Source organism: Hemiscyllium ocellatum, chromosome 2, assembly GCF_020745735.1.
Source record: "Hemiscyllium ocellatum isolate sHemOce1 chromosome 2, sHemOce1.pat.X.cur, whole genome shotgun sequence".
NCBI lineage: Eukaryota > Metazoa > Chordata > Chondrichthyes > Orectolobiformes > Hemiscylliidae > Hemiscyllium > Hemiscyllium ocellatum.
In genome coordinates this window covers 102,221,459-102,240,503 of record NC_083402.1, presented here as the reverse complement: position 1 = coordinate 102,240,503, position 19,045 = coordinate 102,221,459, and positions in this window count along the sequence as shown.

The following is a 19,045-nucleotide window of genomic DNA, read 5'->3' as shown; positions in this document are numbered from 1 at the left end:
TGTAGAACCTTGCCAAGGATCCTTCAAGAGTACCTTCTAAACCAATGACCTCTATTATCTAAAATGACAAAAGCAACAGGAACATGCAATCACAATGACCTGCAAGGTCCCTTCTAAGAAGTACACTGATCCTAACTGAACAATGAGCGGAGCTCAAATTGAAGTAATCAAGATGATAAAATGTGTGGATAAAATAGACATGGAGTGGATGCATCCTCTTGTGGGGCATTCTAGGATGAGAGGTCATAGCCTGAGGATAAGGGGTAGCAAATTTCAAATAGAGTTAAGGAGAAACTACTTCTCCCAAAGGGTTGTGAATCTGTGTAACTCACTACCACAAAGTGTGGTGGATGCTGGGATAGTAAGTAAATTTAAGGAGGAGCTCGACAGATTTTTAATTGGTAATGGTTGAAGGGATATGGAGAGAAGGCAGGAAAATGGGTGTGAGGAGCATGTAATCTATGATCAAATGGTGAAGCCGATTCAATGGGCAAAATGGCCGAATTCTGCTTCTATATCTTATGAACTGATGAACTTATATCTTAGTTGCGTCATTGTCCCTATATTGAAATTCTGGTCCTCTCTCTCAAATGGAACTGAGGAAACTCCAATAGCGAGTGTTAAACTGTAGCAGTTCAAGAATTCAGCTTACCACCTCCTTAAAGTCAGTTCGTGGTGGGTAACAAATTCTGACCTTGCTGTTAATGCCCATATCCCAAACTCCAGTGAGTGAAAATGATGGTTCCCATGCAACAAACCAAATTTGAAAAAAGGGAATGATGGATGTGAACAACATCCACATTCTTAAACCAAATAAAAATACATACTTCCCAAAAGTTGCACACTCAAGTTGTGAACTATTTGGTTCAGCCTGGTCAAGGAGGGGAATACAAATGCCCTCAGTGTAGATATGTTTGTATACATGTGTATTGGGATGGCATAAGAGTAAATAAATAGCATTCTCATGACCTCTAGGATTTCAGTTTTAAGTTTTACATCTTAGCTATGTGTATTATAAAAGAGTTTTCACAAATTATACATCAATTCTCAGAACTGATTAAATTAAAATATACTTATCTAACAACAATTGAAGCCATTTTCAGCTTTAATTAGCAAAATGAAGCAATAGGCGATGAAGAAACAGAGGCTGATACTGTTTTGTGACTATTATCATGAACGCCCATGGGCAACAATTCAATGTTTAAATTAAATCAGTTTCATCATCTTTCACCAGCTGCATGTTTGAAGTGTGAGAGACAGAGAAATGGAGATGCTCATTTACAGATAATAGTGACACCTACTGTACTATTATAATAATGAAACTTTTTCGTTCAAAGTCAAACTGCTCTGGTGGTTAAGTCTTCTAACAATAAATGCGTAACAAGGTACAACAGAATATAAGACAACACAATATTCATGTAAAAACAAAAGAATGGAGTTCAAATATCCCCCAAGTATCGTACATTGTCTGAACCCTTCAGAGAACAAGTAGATTTACTTGTGTAGCACAACGTTATGATGAGATTTCATATTGGTTTCATTTACAAAATATGACTGAAAGCAAAAAGAAACTATCACAAATTTGTCCTTGGGACATACAGTTATGACTATCATTGAGGTATAACATTGAATTATGGAGATTCAATAAATTTTGTCTGACAAGCAAAATAAACTTTTGGTCAGAATAGCACATTAACTTACAACAAAATGAAGAATAAATTCAAACAAAAGTTTGAATAAATACCAATGCATCTGATTGCGAAAATTGATCTTTTTGTAGTTAACTTCCATTTAGGTTGACTTTTCCGAGTGTACATTGCCAGGAGGAAATCTGTCTTTCTGTCATGTTGGGAAATGATGTTGGAGCTGCTTGATGATTTCCTGGCTTACATAGCCAGTGGCCAAATCTGTTAAATACCACAGCAAGCTTATAAAATTAACACCTTTAGCACATGCTCTCACTTGAATACCTTGCTTTGTGTTTTTTTTATTTTCAGGTATCTACAGATTCAATGGCTACTTCCATGTTTGAATGTTCTTACAGCATCAAACAGGAGTTATATATTCTCTATCCTACCTGTATTCAGCCACACCAATTATCCCAATTAATAGATCCTGAAAATATAAGGAAGGAGAAATTTTGTTGTGGAAATATACTCCAAGCCAGCAGGAACCGAAAATGTTGTTGATTCACATGTCCCACCAGGGACACAGATTTTCACGACACCAGTTCTGAAGATGAGTCATTGGACCCGAAATGTTAACTCTGCCTTTTCTCTACAGCTGCTGCCAGACCTGTTGTGTTTTTCAGCAATTTCTGTAGATATATTATTAAAGCAGGTACAACTGATTAAAATAGCATATCCTGTTCTTGTAGTCATTCTCAGTTAAGCTTTAACATGGGAATTCCTACAGTGTGGAAGCAGGCCACTTGGCCCAACAAGTTCACACCAACCCTGTAAAGAGTCTCCCACCAAGACCCATCCCCTAACCCTATTACATTTTATATTTCCCCTGATTAATACACCTAACCTATCCATCCCAGAACACTATGGGCTACTCAGCATGGCCAATTCACCAAACCTGCACATCTTTGGATTGAGAGAGGAAACTGGAGGATCTGAAGGAAACCCACACAGATATAGGGGGAATGTGCAAACTCCACACAGACAGTCACCCGAGGCTGGAATCAAAATCAGGTCCCTGGTACTGTGAGGCAGCAGTGCTAACCAAAGGGCCACTGTGCCTCCCTAAAATAAGATATAAAGAAGCTATAATAAGAGTGGTGTCACTATCTTAGCTACAGTGACAAAAATTTAAACATCTGGGGATCATAGTATGAGGAAACTGTATGCACAAAGGAGTTCATTGTAATCTTGCGAAACAGCAGATGAGGGAACCAACATTGGAGAGACACTTTCGAAAAGGTAAGATTGAGATGTGACAAGTACTATGGCTTGAAGTGGTGTATTTTGTCCTGATATTTTTATGAAGAAAGATTGAGACAGACGTGGTTAGCAGTTTGCTTAAAACTAATCGAATATACAACATATGAGGCCTTGAAGATTTTATTTTAAATTGAATCAATAGAAGCAGCCTGAAAGGGTGGGGTCCAGCTTTCATAGAACCAGAATTTTTAGTGTTAGCTTTCTGCAGTTGCTGCGGTCTTGAAACTGGATATGGAAGCATTAATTCTTTTCCCTGTTACATCTCAAAACTGGGGTTCTCTTGCTGATCCTAGAATTTATGTGAGACAATTGAATTTATTGAACTTACCCAATAGATCTCATATCTTTAAATGATAGTCTGAGTTACGGGAGTAGACACAAAATGCGCGTTTTATTTGTATTGTATCCAGATACTGCTTACAGCACACAAAAAGCACAAGGTCATGACTGCACAAAAAGAACAAAATACAATGAAATACCAAATAATTAGAAAATTTAATACAATAATCAGAATCAGAAAATCATGAAAATAATACTAATAAGAATACCACAGACTTAAACGTCTGTCTTGATATATTTTAAGTTAGAATGTAGATGCCCCACTTTGATCACTATTGGTCACTAGAGCTGAGCTGTTGCTCTCTGATTAGCTCTCACATGACGGACAGGCCTGTGATTCAATCATACTTAAACATTTAAACTTTTAACTTTTTGAAACTTTTATACTATTTTCTGTTTGAGTAGGTTTTAGCAAAACTGCCAATTAATTAGAAGATTCTCATGACAGGTAAAACAAAAAAAATTGACTTTTGATGAATTCCAACACAGTTATGTGGCTTAACACATTCTAATTAAAATTTCTGTATCCTAAAACTAAGAGCGAGAGAGAGAGAAAAATAGAGAGAAAATTAACAATTTGTTGTCTAGTTTGAATTCTTTTATGAACTAATTTGGTTCCAAACTTATTGATTAAACAATTAATAATGTGTGATCTAAAATTGTTTTATCTATGGTTTACAGAGTTGAACCAAATGTCAAATAAGATCAGTTCTGAAGTCGAAATTTGCCATTGTTGTTATCTATGGCTTACAGAATGTTCTTCAAATGTATTTACTAGCTATGACTTGTTCTATTGTTCCAATACTTTTATCTTGAAAATGTTAATTTTATTATTTGATGGTTTTAGTTGATAGCGGAAAAGTGTCAGCAATATTTGCAAACAGTTATTTTTTTGCTATTCAGTGATGGGCAAGCTGTCAGCCATCTGATGCTACTTAGTGAAAGCTGGCCAAAAGTATGTTTGTGGGATGTTACTATATTGGAACAGTTAATTGGTAGTAATTGATATATAGTATATAAATAATTCTGTTAAGCATTTTGATAGAGTTATAGTTAAACCAATTCTTTTTTTTTGTATTTTAACTGTAGTGTAAAAATAAAGTGTATTTTTCTTCAAGACTGGTAGTCTGACCAATCAAATTGCAATGCCTGGCATTTCCCTTTAAAATAAGAAAAAGTTAATGCCTAAACTATCTCCTTGACATGTTTGGAGGGGGTTTGATTTGGTCTATAACAAATTGCAGCTCTTGTGGGGATCAACATCCCAAATTCCAGGTTGTGTTTAGGATTATTGGACAGTGAGTATTAATGTTTTTATTTTGGGTGTTGAATTCACTTGGTGTCTCTTGTGTAGTAATGGCTCTTTCAGTCATTAGGAGTTTCCCGTGAGTGGAAGGAATCATTTTGGGAGTTTTACAGAAAGTGATGAAGGCAAAGCTTTTGGAATTGGCAAACAAGCTGAAGTTGTATTTGCCTGTGTCTGTGAAGAAAGGGGGGATAATTGTAGCAATCACATAGCATTTACAATTGCCAGGAATGCAATAGGAATCATTGGATATGGCTAAAATGCAATTGCAAATACAGCAGCTTCAGCATGAAAAGGAAACAAAACAGTTTGAAATACAGTTGAAACTGGAAGAAAATCAAAAAGAAAGAATAGCTCTAGTAGGGGAAAAAGAAAAGAATATCCCTGGCAGACCAAAAATAAAGTGAAAGAATAGTCCAGGCAGAATGAAAAGAAAAATAAAGGAAAGCCCTGGCAGAAGAAATGGAGAAAGAGAAAGAATAAAGAAAGAAAGAAATAGTTTTGCATTTCAAAGGCTGAAACTGAAAACAGAAAGTAATGTTAAAGCTGCTTCATTTGCAACTGAATTTTAGCAATTTCTAATGGTTCCAATTGCATTCCTAGCAATCATAAATGCTGTGTGATTGCCACATTATCTCCCCTTTCCTCACAGACACATGTGAATCCAACTTCAACTTGTTTGGCAATTCCAAAAGCTTTACCTTGGTCATTTTCTGCAAAAGTACTGAAGTGACTTCTTCCATCCCGAGAAAATTCTTAGTGATTGAAAGAGCTATTACTACACCAGAAGGTAGAGGTGAAAGGTAGGAATAGTGATGGGATTCAAGAGTGTGGTGCTGGAAAAGCACAGCAGATCAGGCAGTATCCAAGGAGCAGGAGACTCGATGTTTCGGGCAAAAGCCCTTCATCCGGAAAGCCATTCATCGAAACGTCGACTCTTATGCTCCTCGGATGCTGCCTGACCTGCTGTACTTTTCCAGCACCACACTCTCGACTCTGATCTCCAGGATCTGCAGTCCTCATTTTCACCTAGGAATAGTGATGGGAACAATGATGGAGAGCAATCCCATTGTAGCCAAAGGTCTGTTGAGGATCTGTTTAAACATGTCCAAACATTGCCTAAATTCAATGAAAAGGCTGCAGAAGATTTTTTTCATTTCATTTGAGAAGGTGGTTAAATTCAGTGACCATGCAGACATTGTTGACCCAAACAACATGGTAGATAGTGAGGTATTTACATCACTATCAAAGGAGATATCTGGGGAGTATGATGAGGTGGAGAAAAACATATTAAGTGCAAATGAGTTATCACCAGAAGTGTACAGGCAACATTTTAGGAATCTAAGGAGAGAACCTGCTAAAATGTACATGAGGTGAAAAGTTTAAATGAGGTAATTTTGATATGTGGATGAGGACATTGAAAACAGAAAATAGAGAGAATTGTTTTGGAAGAGTTCAAAAATTTATTTTCTGAAGTGATGAGAACTTGTGGAAGAGCAGAGAATTAAGATGACAAGAATAGCAACAGAAATGACAGATATTACATGAAGTCACAGTGTTGGTGGTTCAGAAAGAGCACTGTGAAGACCAATGTGGGAAAACCAGGTAAGGCAGTGAGTTTTGTTGAAGTAGTAAAGGAAAAATTAGTGGAAGCTAAAAACCTGCGAAATGTGCAACCTGGTCAGGGGTTGGTTGAGAAGAAAGTGCCAGACCTTATCAAAGAATGCACTTGTGTAGGTAAGATTTATTCATGTATGCCAGGTGGTGTAGGTAGAGAAATTCAGATTTTAAGAGATACAGGAACAAGTCAATCTTTGATGATGAGAGATGAGGAGAATGTAATTCATAAGAGGTATTGCCAGAAAAATAAACAATTTATTTATCGTGATATATATATATCTAGGGAGATACAGTAAAAAGTGCTATGTAGCCACACTCCAGTGCTATTTTCTAGAAAAGAAGAATAAACGAAAGTACTTAAATAGAGTTCATCTTCATCAGCCAGTGTTCCAAACATAGCTCCAGGACTTCTGCAAGGTCCTCACTCTAGGCCCACCCACTCTAGGTGTCCCCAGTCTGCCATTGCTGCAGCCGATGCCCCACCATGGTATTATGTGATCAGTTAAATTTGATTTGTTGTCAAAACAGCAACCAATCAGGTATCTAGTTCACAGCCAAATGTTACATATTTCAATTTTTCAGTACACTCTGTAACTGGTAGTTAGTCATATGACAGGTGCTTGAAAGTTGTCAGTACAAAACCACATTCACTCTCTCTTAAAGGTACAGCACATGCCTTCAACGTCATAACACCCTTCAGAGCCAATATTTCAATCTATCCCTATCTCAATCCAAATAGGCCCCTCTGCCCATTCCAGGTCGCAATGCTTCATTTCTTAGTGCCAGGCAAAATAATGCTTTCCCCACTCTATTGCTCCTTGTCATTCTGGACCAGTCACCAGACATGAAGTGTCCCTTTGAATGAATAGGAGGTCCAGAGACCATGAATCTTCCCTCACTCACTCTCATCTACCCAGTCCTCTAGAATAATATTCCTACATGGCCAATTTCCCCTTGTCAGCTAGTTTTAAGTCACAAACTGTGCATGGCAGATCTGAACTGCCAATGCTTGACTGGTTACACTTGGTCTTTTAAAGATGGGACAAATGATAGGAATCCAGGGATGTCTCAGGAATAGTAATACATCTGCCTATGTGAATGCCAGAACCGAGCTGGCACCAGATGACTGAGCCACCAGAGAGCTGTGGTACACAATTAATGTGATGAGTCTGGGATGATCTTGCGAGGAAGCATGCTATGATTCACAGAGAAACCCTTCAGGAAACTTACTGAAAGCTAACTCCAGTTTCTCTGAGATTCAGCCCTGGGGCTTTAATATATATTGAACAATGCAATGAGCCTAATAAAAAAATCCAAATTGAACACTACGATCTTTCCCTGAAAAACACCTATTGAACGTTATTCTCTACATCTCTTAGCCAATTTTGCAAAGTTCCCATTAGTAAGGAGAATTGAAGAATTGTATCTACTGCCTCCATTGTTTCCACCCTGTCTTCCTTCAAAAACTATGATAGATACTATCGGGATTTTATAAATTTTATATTTTGAGTGCAGTTAAGTGGTGGATGGAATGTTAATCAAGATTTTTTTGAAATGGATGGTGTAAAGCTAAAGTGCTGTTGGAGTTGCACTCATCCAGGCAAGTGGGGAATAGTCTACCAAACTCCTAACTTCTGCCTTGTGGGTGTTGGACTTGCTCTGGGGAAAGGAGTTTGAGCTGCCCTTTGTAGATTTTCTAGCCTCTGATCCGCTGTTGTAGCCATTAATTTTAAATAGGTAGTCCAATTCTGTTTCTGGTCAAAAACAGCGCAATGAGGATCATGAGAAATTGTTTCATTTGATGAGTACTAAAAGGGATGAGAAACAGAGGGACAAATGCAGTGTATCAAAAGAAATGTTGCAAGAAAGGTAGACCCCTTAGATTAGATTCCTGACAATGTGGAAACAGGCCCTTCAGCCCAACAAGTCCACACTGACCTGCCACCCACCCATACCCCTAACCTAACACTACGGGCAATTTAGCATAGCCAATTCACCTGACCCACACATCTTTGGACTGTGGGAGGAAACCAGAGCAAACCCATGCAGACACAGGGAGAACGTGCAAACTCCACACAGTCAGTCACCTGAGTCGGGAATTGAACGTGGGTCTCAGGCGCTGTGAGGCAACAGTGCTAACCACTGTGCCACCGTGCCTTTACTATAGAATAGGTCTGTTTCATCTGCTCACATAGCCTGCATGCTGATACAGAACACACAGTAGAATTTCAAATGATATTATGGTTTAAGGAGTATAAAAACTGAATGATTTATGTCCTTTTTAATATGGAGCTCCAGGGAAAGTCTAGATGAGTAAATATAAGAGGATGTGCTTCAATTCAGCTCACTTTTCAACTCCTTGCAGCATTCTGTGCAGTCAAGGCAGTATACAGATACTTTCTTTTAGTCATATCAAGTGTTAGTCAAGGTACAGATTATTTTATTACATTTATTTTTGAAAGAATTATTGATTTTTTTTCAGGATGTGGGCATCATAGGAGACAGTCAACATAATATATTTGGATTTCCAAAATGCATTTGATAAGATCTGAAATTAAAACAGAAATTGCTGCACATTGGATACTTAATGTATTAAGAGTCCATGATTTTGGAGGTAGTATATTAACAAGAATGGAGGATGGGCTGGGCCTAATAAGGAATCTTTAGGGAGTTTTGTGCTTATTTTAAAGGAGAGAGCTTTACTCTGTTTCTAACCTCACTGCTGTTTGTTCTAGGAGTGTGTGATGGAGAAAATGTTGAAGAATCTTTACTTGATTTTTTTAAAGAGCAGAGTGAACATTACTCCATATCTACCTGTAGTTGTCCTGGCAGTGCTTGATGGAGACAGTTTCAAGGAAGCTCTAGTTTAATTTTAAAAGCAGAGAGTTGGCATAAAGGGAGCATTTTTGGAAGGGTAACCTGAAACTTGTTGAGTGCCATAGGGAACAGTACTGTGGCCACAATTATTTAAAAGATATATTAACGACATGCATGAGGCAAGTGAATGTACTATTACCAAGTTTGCAGGTAATGTAAAAATGGGTGAAAAGGCAAATAACAACACATGGACTCTACAGAGGGTTGTTAAATGAATAAGCAAAAACAGGGAAGATGGAATATAATGTGGGAAAATGTGAAGTTATGCACTTTGGCAAAAGAATAGAGGAGCTGAATATCATTTAAAGAGGGATTTCAGAGTCATCGTGCAAGAATCATGAAAAGCTGGCCGACAACTTCGGTGGGTAATAAAGAAGGCAAATGGAATATTGGCTTTTATTTCAAAGCAAATGGATTATCAACATAGAAAGTTCTATATACTAGTTTAACCATAGCCTAAAATACCGTGAACAGTTTTGGTCCCCTTATGTAAGAAAAGATATACTGACTTTGGAAGCTGTCCAAAGAACGTTTCAAATTGATCCTGAGTGTGGAGAAATTTTTTTAGGAGGAGAGGTTGAGTAGGGTAAATTTGTACTCATTGGAATATAAAAGAATGGGGGGGGTGGGGAGACCTTACTGAAATATATAAAGTTGTTAAGTAGTTTGACAGGATACATTAGAAAAGATTGTTTCCTCTTCTTTGAGAATCTCGGGCAGGGGAATCAGCAAAACCACAGAAGACTAATTACATTTGGAAATTTCCACTGCACTGGAAAACTCCAGAAATCTAGAGATTCATGGGAATGGTGAGTCAGTGAAAAAATTCATTGGTTAATTAACCTCTCAGACAATTTTGATACTAAATCAGGTGTGATGTCAGACTGAGCATCAGTAACCTTTATTTGACCAGTGAATGACATACTCATTTCATCCTTTGGCCAGATTCAGCCAAATGTTATCAGATGGCCAGTCTACAAGTATTCATAGGGTTGTAAAGCATGGAAACAGACCCTGTGCTCCAACTCGTCTGTGCTGACCAGGCATCCCAAACTGACTTAATTCCATTTGCCAGCATTTGGCTTATATCCCTGTAATCCCCTTCTATTTATATACCCATCTAGACGTGTTTTAAATGTAATTTTACCTGCTTCCACCACTTCTGGCAACTCCTTCCATGCATGCACCACAATCTGCATGAAAATGTCACCCCTTAGGTCCTTTTAAACTCTTTCCTCTCTCACCTTAAACATTTGTCCTCTAATTTTGAACTCCCTCACAGTAGGAAAAAGACCTTGGCTATTCACCCTGTTCAAATTCCTTGTTACTTTATAAACCTCTTCAAGGTCACCCCTCAGCCTCCAATGCTCCAGGGAAGAAAAGTTCCAATCTGTTCAGCCTCTCCTTATGACTCAAACAATCCATTCCCAGCAACATCCTTCTAAATATGTACTCAAGTTTAACAACATCCTTCCTATCGAAGAGTGTCCAGAATTGAATGTAATAATCCAAACGTGGCCTTACCAATGTCCTGTACAGCTGCAACATGATGTCCCAACTCCTAAATTTGTTTTCCTTTGAGCAGAGGTGATTAAGAAGCGACATGGGATGTAAAAACTTAGCAACGATTATAGTTATTAATGACCGGAGCATAGATTTAAGGTAAGGTACAGGTGGTTTCAAGATGATGTGAGAAAAAGCTTTATCACACAGAAGATGGTGAGAAGCTGGAACTCAATACCTATATCATGCCTGTAATATTAGTGGACGCAAAAATGCCTCATAACATTTAATAAGTATTTAGGTATGCACTTTCAATGCCAAGGCATTCAAGGCTATGAGCCAAATGCTGGAAAATAGGATTAGAACAGCTAGGCATTTTTGATTTTTGGGTGGCATGGACGCATTCAGCCAACAGACAATTTTCTGTATTGTAAACCTCTATGACTGTGACTCTAAAACTCTACGCCACAAGTGGAATCCTCTAAAATGGGACTATTGAGTAGCTTTCAAAAGACATTAAATGGGTCAAAAGCTCTTTTTTGGATTTTAATTCTCTAACTCTATACCAATAAAATGTTCTTAAAGGTCCAGATGACTATGGTACATATATCAATACCAGAAAATGTTTAGTTTAATAATGAGTAACTGAATTAAATAATGTCATTACAGCACATTGAGGTCCACATCATTTGCTATCAGTTCATACTGTGTAATTTCTGTCAGAATAATAACAGGATAATGAAGTAAAAGAGAATTTTATTACCAGTAAGTAACATGGATTAGTTATAGTGGATAATATTTAATGATGTAAAAATCTTTTCAAATCAAATTTCTGTTGTGCTCTCCTGCAAGTACAAATTGAGGAAACATTAGCTTTGTATTCGGTAATATTTTTACAACTAAGCAGTATGCGCAATGGAAATCTCCATATTAGTAAAAATGATATTGAGGCACTGGAGAAGGCATTAAAATAGATTTCCAAGGATTATTCCAGAATTAAGAGGTTCAGAACATCAAGATAAGCTGTAGAGGTTAGAGTTCTTCTGTCAGACAGAAAACAGGGGAATGTAATGAGCTGTTCTTATTTCTTATGACTATGACTCTATCCAGAGAATTGTATATTTTTTAATGAAATCTTCTCTCGTAGGTTCTGTAAGTACAGGACAAACCTATTCAACCATTCCTCCTAAGATAATTTTTCCATACCTGGGATCAACCTAGTGAGCCTTCCATGGACTGTCTCCAATGAAATGATATCTTTCTTTAAATAAATATACCAAAACAATTCACAATTTTCCGAAGAAAATTAATAGAGAGGAATTCATTAACTGAGTTCAAGAGAATTGTCTTATTCAATATGTGGATGTACATGCTAGAGAAGGAGAAAAGTTGACCTTTTATTGGAAAATAAAGCAGGGCAAGTGATTGAAATGTCATTGGGGAGCACTTTGAGGAAAATGATCATAATTCTATTAGTTTAAAAATTGTTACAGAGAAAGATACATCTGATGTAGAAGTTAATGTTCTAAATTGGAGAAAGGCCATTTTTGATGGCTTTAGATAGGAATTTTCAAAAGTTGACTTGGAGAAGCTGTTCGCAGGTAAAGGGAGAGTTGGAAAATGGGTTGCCTTCAAAAATGAGGTAACCAGAGTTCAGAGCCAGCATGTTCCTGTTATTGCGAAGGGCAAAGCTAATTGTATGACCAGAAAAATTGTGGCTCTGATCATGAAAAAGAATGAGGCGTATGTTCAGTATAGACAGTTGGAATTCAGTGAATCCCTCGAGGACGATAAGGGCAATAGGAGTTTACTTAAGAAGGGATTTCAGAGGGCAAAAAGAAAACATGAGATAGCTTTGGCAAATAGAATTAAGGAGAATCCAAAGAGATTCTACAAATACATTAAGGACGAAAGAATAACAGGGACCAATGAGGTTGTCTATATGTGGAGATGGGTGAGATATTAAATGAACATTTTGTGTCAGTATTTACTGTGGAAAAAGACATGGAAGCTAGGGAACTAGGGAAAATCAGTAATGAACAGCATGTTGAAAAATATCAGTATTACAGAAGAGGAGATGCTGGAGGACTTAAAGGTAATAAAGGTATAAAGGCATAAAGGTAGATAAATCCCTGGCTAATCCAGTCAATTTGATTACTTGACATAAAGATTATGGTATCCCATGATGAATGAACTGCCTTTCCTGTGACCTCAATTGGCCTCCTGATTTAATCTCCGTTTTGCAGTACAGGTGCTATTAGGGTGCTTGCATGCTATCCCTTCCCTTTGTTATTTATTACCAAAACCCATATGGATTATACACCTTTCAGTTCTAAATAATTTCTTGCTATCATGCTTAATTGATCCTTTACAAAGCTACCCTATACCCTTTTCTTTCTCCCCGTCCTTTGGAAAATCACATTCAACTGAATATTTTGCTCCCAACTCTGACCTCCTTGTAACCATAACTCCATTATGGCTATTTGAGTGTTTGATCCATTTATCTTGTTCTGAATACTACTTACATTCAAGATCCTATTTATTCCTGGTTTTATTTTAATTTAGGTTGCATTTGTTGGCACTACAGGGCATGCATTCCCATGAATATATACCTGTTCAGAAGTAATGAAACTATCAACAGAGAGGGGTGAGGACCAGATTTTGATGGAGTGAAACAGATGGTAAATACAGTAAAAAATGGATGACCAAGGGATGGGGGGGGAGGGGGGGCATTCTCTCCCCCACACTGTCTATCCATTCCAAGGCTGTTTCCCTCCTCCTCCTCCATCCAATACCCATTTCAATGTCATGCCTGTTCTGTGCAATTGCTCAGTACAGATGTGCATGATGCAGTGGCAAAGAGGGTCTGAAACCATGTGGATGCATGTTTCCAAGTGAGCACACAGCCACAACTGCTCTGCATTTTGCTGTGTTACTGTTGTAAGAGCTAAATATGCTAATGAAGACAAGCAGGAGGCTGGAAGAACACAGCAAGCCAGGCAGCATCAGGAGGTGGAGAAGTTAACGTTTTGGGTATAACCCTTCTTTTGGACTAGGGCTGGGGGTAGGGAGAGCTGCAGATAAAGGGATGGGGGAGGTTCGTATGGGGAAAGTAGTGAAATTGAGAGGTAGTGATAGGTGAACACAGGTGGTGGGTACGACCTGGTTGGTCAATGGGAACAATGAATCCAGATGGCTGCTAGAAGGAAAGTAGGTGGAATGGATGGGAGGTGGTGGGGTTGCAAAGGCATTCAGGAGATGGGTGAGAAAGTTATTTGAAACTGGAGAACTCAACGTTGAATCCAGCAGGCTGTTGGCTGCTCAGGAAAGCAAGATGCTCCTCCAACTTCTGGGCTGATTCACTGTGGCAATAGAGGAAGCTGAGGATGGACATGTTGGAGACGGAGTGGGAACGGGAATTCAAATGGGTGGTGACAGAGAGGTCAGGCTGGCCCTTACAGGCCTGGCTGAGATGTTCAGAAAAATGTTCCCTTGGTTTACATTCGGTCTCCCGGATGTGGAAAAGGTTACCTGGAAGAAGTGTTTGGAGCCTTGGATGGAGGTGAGGGAGATGGTGTGCTAGCAGGTTTTGCATCTTTTATGATTGCAGGGGAATGAACTGGAGTGGAGTATGAGGCAGGAGGCGGGGGGAGGGTTTGGCTGTGGTGGTGGTGCTAGATGGGGAGTGTGGCGCAAACCAAGGAGTGTCAAAGGGAATGGTCCTTGCAGAAGGCAGAGAGGCGTGGGGAGAGGAAGATATTCTGGGTGGTGAGGTCTAATTGGAGTTGGTGGAAGTCTTTGAGGATGCTACATTGAATGCTAAGGCTGGTGGGGTGGAAAGTAAGCACAGGGGCGATCTTGTTTTTATTATGGTTGTAGGGAGGGTGGTTTAGAACAGTGGAGCAGGGAATGGTGGAGGTTGGGTGGAGGTTGTCTGGAGGAGGGAAGAAAATGGTGTCAAACTGGGTGGACATCTGGGATGCTTGGGAGTGGAACGCCTCTCATCAGAGCAGATGCAATGGAGACAAAGGAATTGGGAAAATGGATTAGAGTTTTTGCAGGATATGGGCGGGAGAAGGTATAGTCCACATAGAGATAGAAATGGAAAGGTCAAGAAGGGAGAGGGAGGTGTCCAAGATAGACCAAATGAATTTGAGGCCAGGGTGGAAGTTGTAAGCGGGGTCAATGAACTTTTTCTGTTCACCCTGGTGCAGTATGCAGCACTGATGTAGTCATCAATATAATGGCAGAGGAATTTGGGGCTAGTACCAGTGTATGCACTGAAAAGGGACTGTTCAGTATAACCGACAAAGAGGCGCTCTTGGACATCTCTCTCTCCTTTCTTGACCTCTGCTTTTCAATCTCTGGCAACAGTTTATGAACATTTACTCTAAATCCACAGACTCCTATAACACCTGGACTACTCCTTCTCCCACCCATATCCTTCAAAAACTCCATCCTGTTTTCCCAATTTCTCCATTGCCATTGCACCTGCTCTGATGAGCAGAAGTTCCACTCCCAAGCATTCCAGATGTCCACTTATTCTAAACAATGTTCTTTTTCCCCCTCTGTCATCCAGACAGCCCTCCACCACATCTCCTCCATTCCCCACTCCATACTCCAAAACACATCCCCTCCAAACATAGTGACAGGATCCTCATCGTCCTCACTTTCCATCTCACCAACCTCTGCATCCAATGTATCATCCTCAAATGCTTCTGCCAACTCCAATGAGACCTCACCACCCAGAACATCTACCCTTCCCCACCCAACTATGCCTTCAGCAAGGACTATTCCTTTCACCACTCTACGGTTTGCACCACAATCCCAACTAAATCCCCCACCACCCCAAACTTTGCCCACGCTCCTGTACCTTCCCCCGCAACTGTAAAAGATGCAAAGCCTGCTAGCGCGTCACCTTTCTCCTCTCCATCCAGGGTCCCAAACAGTCCTTCCAAGTGAAACCAGCATCTTTTCCAATCTAGTTTACTGTATCTGGTGCTCCCGATGTGGTCTTCTCTAATTGGTGAGACCAAATGTAAACTAAGGAAATCTTTCATGACATCTCAGCTGAGCCCATAGGGGCCAGCCTGACCTCCTGGTCACCACTCATTTGAATTCCCTTTCCCACTCCCCGTCCGACATGTCCATCCTCAGCTTCCTCCATTGCCATAGTGAATCACACTGCAAATTAGAGGAACAATACCTTATTTTCCACCTATAGCCCAGAGGACTCAACATTGAGTTCTCCAATTCCAAATAATTTTCCTATCCATCCAGCAGGTCCCTTTCCAGCCCCATCTCCTCCTTTACATTCCACCTATTGACCATTCCTTCCAATAGCAAGCCAGATTCTTTTCTCCTATCGACCAACCAGGTTGTACCCACCACCTATGTTCAACCATCACAACCTTACAATTCCACCCCTCTCCCCACCCAAACCCTTTGCCCTTTATCTGCAAAGAGGTCCCCCTACCCTCAGCTCCATTACTAAAGAAGGGTTACATCCAAAACGTTGAGTTCTCCACCTCCAGATGCTGCCAGGCTTGCTGTGTTCTTCCAGCCTCCTGCTTGTCTACTTTGGATTCAAGCATTTGGATTCTTTACCTTAACTAAGTATGCTAATGAACAAGGACCAGGATGACACTACATGACCAGCAGTGATGAGGTGGCCAACAGCAGCATCCTGGACTGAGTATATGTACAGAAGTTGCTCTATTGCAGTAAGATATCACATTTTCTGTTGAATACACCTGCTCGGGAATTTGAAGTAAATTAGACCAATACTGCTTATTATTCCTGTTTTTTCATTTTTGAAAATTTGTTCATTGGATTTGAGCACCCAAGAGTGGGCTAGCATTTATTTTCCCTTTCCTAATTGATCATTGAATAGAGTGGCTTGCTCGCGTAATTCTGTGTTCAAGATAACACCATAAGAGTAAAGTATGGTGGTCAGAGGAAGAAGAGTAAACCATTCAGTCCTGCATTCCTGTGCTATACCATCCAATATGATAATATCAGATTTAATAAGTGAACAAAAACAGATCTTTAAAACTCTGAGATTTGGTAGGACCAATGGAGAGAAGATGTTTCCACTTGTGGAGGTTAAATCAAGAGCATTAAAATGTAAGATAATAAATACAAAAACAATTTCAGGTAGACTTCTTTTCTCAAAGTTGAAGCAATGTGGAGAAATGGAGAAGCAATGGCCTCGTGGTATTATTGTTAGACTGTTAATCCAGAGATCCAAGTAATGTTCTGCAAATTTACTCTTGCAAGAAATGACAAGAAGATAGAAAGACCTATTGGGTATTTCTCCAGGAAATTGAACATTCATCAGCAGACAGTTGATAAGGAGATTTTAAGCTTGGTGTTGGCGTTACAATATTTCAATGTTTGTGTTACCAGTAATGTACCTGAGACAATCATATATAAAGATCATAACCCATTGAAATTTGTGGAGACATTTAAGGACAAAAATTCTAGGCTTTTTGGATGTAGCCTGTTGTTACAACTATTCAATTTGAAAATTATGCATGTAGCAGGATGAGAAAACGTGATTGCTGATGCTTTGTCAAGACTTTAATGAGAAATGGAAGTGTTCAGTGGTAGGAGTAAAATGGACCGGAACAAAATATAGTAGTGCGTGTTTGCATGATTATTGTCAGTGTAATGTATATGGGTATTGTAGTGTACTAACAATTTAAGAGGTTTTAAATGAAACTATCTTTGGATATTGATGTCTTTTTTTTTAACTGGGGAGGTGTGATGATGCTGCTCCTTTAACAAGATTAGGTTGTCCTTGTTTTTTTTCCTCTCTCAGGAGATAGTAAAGGCACAGATTCCAAAATGTCTGGGGTTGATCTACTTGAAGAAGCTTTTAAATTTTACAAAAAAACCCTGTACAATGAAAGAGGAGTGGCCAGTTCTCCCAGTTCAGCTTTTCTCTAGTTTGGGTTTGGTATGGCTTGAACAAGCCATTTGTGAAGCTGTTGGACCCAAAGAAGCAGGTCCGTGTTGATCCTTCCTCTCATGACGTATCTCCTATGAAACCCTATGTTTGACTATCCTTTTTTTGGGCAAAGGGGTGTTTATGAGGGTTGTTGCAAATATTTGGAACAGCATCATTACGTTGGGATAATCTGTTGGATTTTCGGATAGGTTAAGTTATTCTGTATTCTGTTCCCTTTTTTTTGTTCATTCGTTAATCGTGCAAATAAATTCTGTTTTGTTGAAAACTAAGTAGTTTGGATAGCTGCATCAGTCCTGGAATATACACTCTATACATGTTTAAAACAACTAGTAAAGTTAAGCTCCAGGCTACTTTATTGAAATATTTTGAGGGGGTCTGGTCTGATCCATAACAACATTGTTGGGTGTTTACTATAGGCCCCCCAATAACTGCAGAGATGTGGAGAAACAGATTGGGAAACAGATTTTGGAAAGGTGCAGAAGCCACAGGGTAGTAATCATGGATGATTAGATTAGATTAGATTAGATTAGATTAGATTAGATTAGACTTACAGTGTGGAAACAGGCCCTGCGGCCCAACAAGTCCACACCGACCCGCCGAAGCGCAACCCACCCATACCCCTACATTTACCCCTACCTAACACTACGGGCAATTTAGCATGGCCAATTCACCTGACCCACACATCTTTGGACTGTGGGAGGAAACCGGAGCACCCGGAGGAAACCCACGCAGACACGGGGAGAATGTGCAAACTCCACACAGTCAGTCGCCTGAGTCGGGAATTGAACCCGCTGTGAGGCAGCAGTGCTAACCACTGTGCCACCGTGCCGCCCACGGTGATTTCAACTTCCCAAATATTGATTGGAAGCTCTTTAGATAAAGTAGATTGGATGGGGTGGTGTTTGTACAGTGTATCCAGGAAGCTTTTCTAACTTAGTATGTAGATTGTTCGACCAGAGGGGAGGCCATATTGGATTTGGTACTTGGTAACAAACCGGGACAAGTGATGGGCTTGTTAGTGGGTGAGCATTTTGGTGATGGTGACCACAATTCTGTGACTTTCACCTTGGTTATGAAGAGAGATAGGTACGTGCAACAGGGCAGGTTTTACAATTGGGGGAAGGGTAAATACGATGCTGCAAGACGAGATCTGAGGAGCATAAATTGGGAGCACAGGCTGTCAGGGAAGGATGTCGTTGAAATGTGGAACTTTTTCAAGGAACAGATACGATGTGTCCTTGATATGTATGTACCTGTCAGGCAGGAAAGAGATGGTCATGTGAGGGAACCTTGGTTGACGAGGGAGGTTGAATGTCTTGTAAAGAGGAAGAAGGAGGCTTATATAAGGTTGAGGAAACAAGGTTCAGACAGAGCATTGGAGGGATACAGGATAGCCAGGAGGGAGCTGAAGAAAGGGATTAGGAGAGCTAAGAGAGGGCATGAAAAATCTTTGGGGGGTAGGATCAAGGATAACCCTAA